Source organism: Carettochelys insculpta, chromosome 26 (genome assembly GCF_033958435.1).
Source record: "Carettochelys insculpta isolate YL-2023 chromosome 26, ASM3395843v1, whole genome shotgun sequence".
NCBI classification, from domain to species: Eukaryota; Metazoa; Chordata; order Testudines; family Carettochelyidae; genus Carettochelys; species Carettochelys insculpta.
This window is the reverse complement of record NC_134162.1, coordinates 9,523,360-9,529,359: the sequence shown is the minus strand read 5'-3', so window position 1 is coordinate 9,529,359 and position 6,000 is coordinate 9,523,360. Positions and strand designations below refer to the sequence as shown.

The following is a 6,000-nucleotide window of genomic DNA, read 5'->3' as shown; positions in this document are numbered from 1 at the left end:
ATGAGGAAATCTCACAGGGCGTCTTGGTTGGCAGCTTGAGCTGTGTCCTGACTCTACTCTGGGTGTCATAATACCTTTGTGGCTCTTGCTTAATTCCCTCTGTGGTCACTGAATAGCTCTGGGTCCTATGTGGGCACTTCAGCAGGATAGCCAGGAAATAAGAGTCAACAGAGCCAACCAGTGGTACCAGGGAAAGGTGGCTGGGGAAACATTGAGCCAGCTCGCAGGTGTGAGTTGTCTTGGTGCTGGAAAGCTAGGGGCAGTGAATTCCACCTCTCTTGATCACTGTGTCTCCATTGTGGCCAGCTCAAATCCCTCTAATGCCAGGGGAGCAATGGGGCCAAGTGACAAAGGAATTCAGAGAGTTGGGTTCAGATCCTGGCACCACAGCTGGGGCCCTTGGGCAAGTCACTTCATCCCCTTGTGCCCATGGTTTCCTATGCATAAAACAGAAATAAAGATACTGACTGGTTTGGTAAAATGCTTTGGGATCTGTGGCTGTGAAGAGCTAGGTCGGGGTCAGCAACCCCCAGCACACAAGCCGTTGTTCATTGGCACATGAGGCGAGAGCTCAGCCCTGCCCCTTCTCCCCCATGCAGCTGGTAGCTTGCTCAAAGCTAAGCCGCCCGTGGACTAACAAAAGACCAGCTAATGCTACCCACCACCACCTAAACAGTAAAGCTCTGTGTCTTCATTTATTTATGAATGAAGCTGTTGTAAGTAGGACTATTAGTGACTAAAAAGTATCCCTGGCAGACCTTACAGAGAGGTCAAAAGGTCAAATTTCAGTGCTCTGCCTTGGAAAGGTTGCTGACCCTAAGGTGGGTAATCTCGTGCTGTCTCCTGGCCTGCTGTGGTTCAGCTGGATGGGGTCAACATCCGTTTCAAAGCACCTACCACCTGCTCCTCTTGGAGATGCAAGTTGGGCTCTGAAAAATCCAGTTCAGTTTTGCTGGTGCATTTAACGTGCGCAGAGACCATCCAGACACTCAGGCTCTGGGATGCCCCCATGAAGAGAGTGATCACAGTGGCCCCAGATGGACCCAGGAAATGTTCTTTCTGAGATTAATGTAGCCTGGGACTGGCTTCTGATCCCATGGACCTCGGTGCTGCTGATTTCAATGGGAAATCAGAGCTGTAGAAATGAGGACTGGAAAAGTCCTGCTGGGTCATGCAGTTCTTTTCCTTTCTTGCTATTGCAGCGCAGTTGGATCCCTGCAAATCCACAGACACCTGCTTTATATCTGCAGGCAGCGCTCCCTGTAAGCTGAGTGCTTGGGTGGCCACAAGGAGAGGTTCAGGTGCTGCCCCATTGACTGTATGGCTCAGCTGGAGGACGCTGGCATCTCCCCTCAGAGGCGCCCGGGTGACAGAGCACCGGTGGTGAGCCGGACCCTCCTTTGCCAGCCGCAGACACCAAGAGCAGGGGGCTTCTGTCCTAGCAGCACAGGTGCTGGAATCAGCGGGGCTCCTCCAGAAGCGGTTTCCATCCCCGGCTGGGTTCAGCTGGGCAAGTCTCTGCCGCCCCGCGCGCCTGGCCAGCGGTGGGATCAGACAGATCTCCGGGAGGCTGCACAGCCCGCTCGGGTCTCCCCGCCGCCCAGCAGGAAGCCAAGGCGGCGTTCCGGTGAGCCGGACGGGGGCGGGGGCGGGCTGCTTTCTTGGACAGGCCTGTCTGTGCCCCCACCCCAGCGCGCTGGGTTGCCGGTGGCGCAGCGAGAGGGCTGCGCCGGTTCCCAAGGCGGCGCGCAGGGCTGGCGCGAGCGGCGAGCGAAGGGGGGCGTGTGCGGGTGTTTATATATGACTGAGCCAACCTGCAGTTTCAGATTTCAAACCGCGCTTATCAGCCGGCCAGCCCCGGGCCGGTCCTGCCAGCACCAGGAAACGGGCTGCGGCCCCTTCTCTGCCCCCGCTTGCGCCTCTACCCGGAGGCTCCGGGCTCTGCCTTTGGCCCCGCAGGCTGCATTTCTCACCCTCTCCCTTCTTGGCACCGGCGGACGTGGCAGCCCCTGGAGGCCAGGTAACTCTGGGCGCTTTGCAGGCGGCTGCGCAGGCGGGAGCCCCCGTTTGCAACAGGCAGCGGGGTTGGAACGATGCGTCCCGGGGCGGGGGGTGCGGAGAGTCGCTGAACCCATGTGATGGAGATCGCTTGGGAGCCGGGCTGGGCGGCTTGTCTGGGATTGCCCCCGAAAGATGGCTGCAGGAGAGCCTCCCCGGGGCAGGGCGGTAGGCTCAGCCTGCCTCCGGCTTTGGACGCGGGGTGGCCGTCTTAGTCTGGGGCTTCCCAGGCAAAAATGCAAGCAGGCTTGTGGCACCGCGTCCTTATGTAGGTAAGGAGCTGAAAGTGAAGAAGTGGGTCTTACCCACAAAAGCTCATTGCCTAGTGCAGGGTTTCTCAAGTGTTCCGAAGCACCCCTCCAAAATTGTAACTGCCCCCGGTACCTGCAATTTGCAGACACACCAGTTTTTTCTACCTCTACAACACGTTTGTTTAAACAACTGAATCGTAACTGGTGGGTTGGAAGAAATTGCCCATAGGCCATAAGCTTGCCATGGGACATCGTGCAAAAAGGATAAGTTTTAAAAAATCGATGAACATGAAATAAGTCCAATATTTTTGTTCATAAAAAGGCTGAGACGTGCTCAGTTAATGTCCCCTCTGGAAGAGTTCTGCGCATCCCCAGGCGTACAGGTCCCCCTCATTGAGAACCACTAACCCAATCACTTTTATTTGTTAGTTTTTAAAGTGCTCCAGATTTCGAACATGGCAAAGTTTGTGTGCCTGGATTTTGGCTTATCACCCAAGAAACATTGGAGGCTGCTTAGCAAATTCAGAGTTGCGTTTGGAAATGAGGGAGCAGACGGGGAGTGGTGAGGAGAGAGGGAGAGACAAGCTGTTTTATCTCTCCCCCACTTTCTGCAGCTTTGGCTTGTAAGCTACGCTGAAAGCCATGTCCCTGAGAGCTATAAGACTTTACTGCTGATTCTGGTTTGGGGCCTGAGTTAAGATCTGACTTGCGTTGTCCCCTGCTGCTTGTTGGGGTTAGAAGTGCATGGGACTCTACTGATATAAAATCTCGGCTTGGCTGAGTTTATATCTTTCTCCCAAGGGTTCAGCCATTTCCTAGTGGGACTGAGAGAAATGCAAGGTGTAGGTAGCACCTAATTAGGATGATGTCTCTGCAGGAACGTGCAGTTTTATGCGGTATAGGGTGGGAGGTGGATGTATGTATGAATGACACGTTAACCTTACACTGACTGACAGGTGTTTTGAGCAGAAGTTGGGTCCTGTCTCTGCTCTGGAGTGCCCAGGGGTGGGTGGCACATGAAAGAGTCAGTTTCTCTGGCATCACTGACCTTCCATGGGAGCAGGAGTGTGGATGGTGGGCAAATAATACAGTATGGCTGTGGGCAGATTGTGGCACGTGGCGAGTTGGCTGCTTGCTCGGAGAAGGATGTTGTACTGTCTCAGACCGGTGAGCAAGACAGTCAATACATCCAGAGATAAACCTGAGATCTCCTGGATGAACTGCTAAAGTGGGCTTTGGTAGCAGTGAGGTTTCCAGCCTTCCTGACCACTTCTCTTGGTCTTTTTGTAAAGTGATTCGCTAAGGAGGAAGTGGGCACGTAATAGGACCTACCTGCATGAAAGACACAGGTGTGTATGTATCATCATGTCATTTGGAGTGGTGAGATTGTCCTGCCTTCCTTTCCAAGTGACCCCATGGAATAATATATGTTTGGGAGGCCGGGCATCGTCAGGGGGAACCTCAGGGCATAGCCCCTGATCTCGCTATTTTGAAGCAGCCTGAACAGTGTTCCTTATAAGCTGGGTGCTTGAACAGCCACTCAGGAGAGATTTGGATGCCACCCAGCTGATTGGCAGAGCACCCACAGCTAGGTCTTTTGCTTCTACTGGTGGTGCACATCTGCACATCTTGGTGCACATAAATATTATTCCACACCTGGGTGGAAAAAATACACCCATGCATGGAAAAGATGAGAGGGAACATTACACCTGGTGTTCCCTCTGTTAATAGTGTCTCTCAGCCCTGTCTGGGTCAGGGCAGCCTCTGCAGGGCTGGGTCTGGGTCCGGTGTCAGCCCAGCAGAGGCCAAGGGCTGGGCTGGAAGTAAAAGGGTCTGGAGACTGGAGGTAGGAGGGGGCCAGGGGAGGACAACAGAGCTGACAGCAGGCTTGGGGGCTGCAGACAGGGGACCTCCCCTTGTCCAGCACATTCCCTCATGGGGAACCAGTCAGGTGCCAAGGGTGCCTGATGAGGGAGGTGCAACCAGCATTGCAGTAGCCCCTGGGAACCCTAGTCTAGAACCAGCTCCCCATTGTGGTAGGGGCTGTACAGACACAGATCAAAGACAAGCCCTGCCCCAGAGAGACTGCAATTTTCCATCTTTTCCCACCTTGAGCTCCCTGTGTTGTAGCAGACCAAGATCAAAATGCCAAGAACCTGCCTCCCTTCCGTTAAGCAAACGGACCTTCCCTGTAACCCAGCCGAGGTGGGCGGTTACATGATACCATGTCAATACCCCCATAATGCAGTTCTCTGCTGTAATGATCCAAACTGGAGCTGGCTAAGAAACGGTTTTCCCAAATCAGGAGGGAAAGTCACAATCCTGGCAACTTTCACAAACCGAGCACCTCAGCGCTTTTGGTTCATGTAACTTGAAACATTTACATTTCAATTTCAACCTTTTGTTAAACCTTTCAGTGTAAATTATGAAGATTTCTAAACAAAAAGTCACTTGAATGACCTTCCCCTGGTCCAAACTTTCCACTTCCGTGTTGGATGTTTCGACAGTCTCTGAATTCTGTTTACCAAAGTTGTTTGGTTTTTTTCTTCTTTCCAAAGCAAATATCTTGTGGCGAACATTTTTGGTTTGGATGAATTGGCTTTTTGGAGTAACTCCTCCCCCCATAGGTAGAAACAATTTCTAACCAGCATGTGTACCTTTTGTGGCAGTGAGATAGCAGCATTGAGTGCCATTTGCTGTACTTTCTTGGTCCTGCTTTATAAATCCTTTAGAAATAAAAAAAAAAAAAGTGTAAGGGGGTTAATGAATGATGGAAAACTGTTATAGGGGTGTGGCACACATGAGTGGCATGTATCATGGAGGTGTTGCTAGCATGTCAAAAGATCGTTATAGGCAGCACGCTGACTTGCTGGATTCTAAGAATCCAACTGTTTGATTAACAGTTCATGAAAACCTCTATTACTTTATCCCTTTAATGACTACTTAGAAACAGAACCTTAATACCAAGCTCTTACATAGCACTTGCTGTCTGTAGATTTAATAACGTTTGACAAAGGAGGTCATTACCATTACCCCAGTTCCATAGATGGGGAAACTGAGACACAGGGCAGGGCAGTAAGTTCTCTGAGCTCCGCCAGCAAGCCAGTGGCAGAGTTTAGTCTAGGTTTCCTGAGTCCCACACTGATGCTTCTCCAGGAGGCCACATGACTCAGACAAGAAATCACAGTGAGTTGTATATTTTTGGGGGGGGGGAGCTGGGTGAAGCTGAGGGTTCATGGCCTCCATCAGCCACGCTAAGGGGTATATGTGCAGCTCATGGGATCTTCTGTCATGCTCCACTCCCATAGGACGTCATTGTCAAAACTCCCATTGACTTCAGTGGGGCAGAGCTGGGCCAATGCAAAGTGCTCCCACGACTCTTGTAGCTGTCTGCCTCTCCTCTGGCTTAGGCAGGGTCCTTCTGAAGTGCATTAATTCCCTGGCTATGGAGGCCTGAGAACATCCTGACCAATATGAACACTGCTTGGGGAAGTGAAGGACGAATCCGGCCTCATGCTAAAGAGAGACCATCCATCACCGAAGGCGTCTCACACCCCACTGGGCCCAGCCTGTCACAATTGGCCAAGTGCTCCGTGGGGAAGGCAGGGTTGGCTGCAGTCTAGCAGGATATTGGCTGGGATGGGCTGGCAGATCCTGCAATGCTACATTCCCCACCCCGGGCTGTAACACT

The 6,000-nt window shown here is 52.3% G+C and overlaps 1 protein-coding gene across 4 annotated transcripts in view; it reads left to right on the top strand.

Moving 5' to 3' along the window:
* The first annotated feature begins 1,820 nt into the window (after positions 1-1,820).
* Positions 1,821-6,000, top strand: part of PLEKHA6 (pleckstrin homology domain containing A6) — a 94,599-nt gene continuing 90,419 nt past the window's right edge. For 2 of the 4 annotated variants that reach the window (XM_074977692.1, XM_074977693.1), the window contains exon 1: positions 1,950-2,020. The gene's annotated coding sequence lies outside the window, so the exon portion shown is untranslated. Of the gene's footprint in view, positions 2,021-3,639; positions 3,659-6,000 lie in introns of those variants that run through there. The other 2 variants (XM_074977699.1, XM_074977701.1) reach the window with 2 other exon arrangements.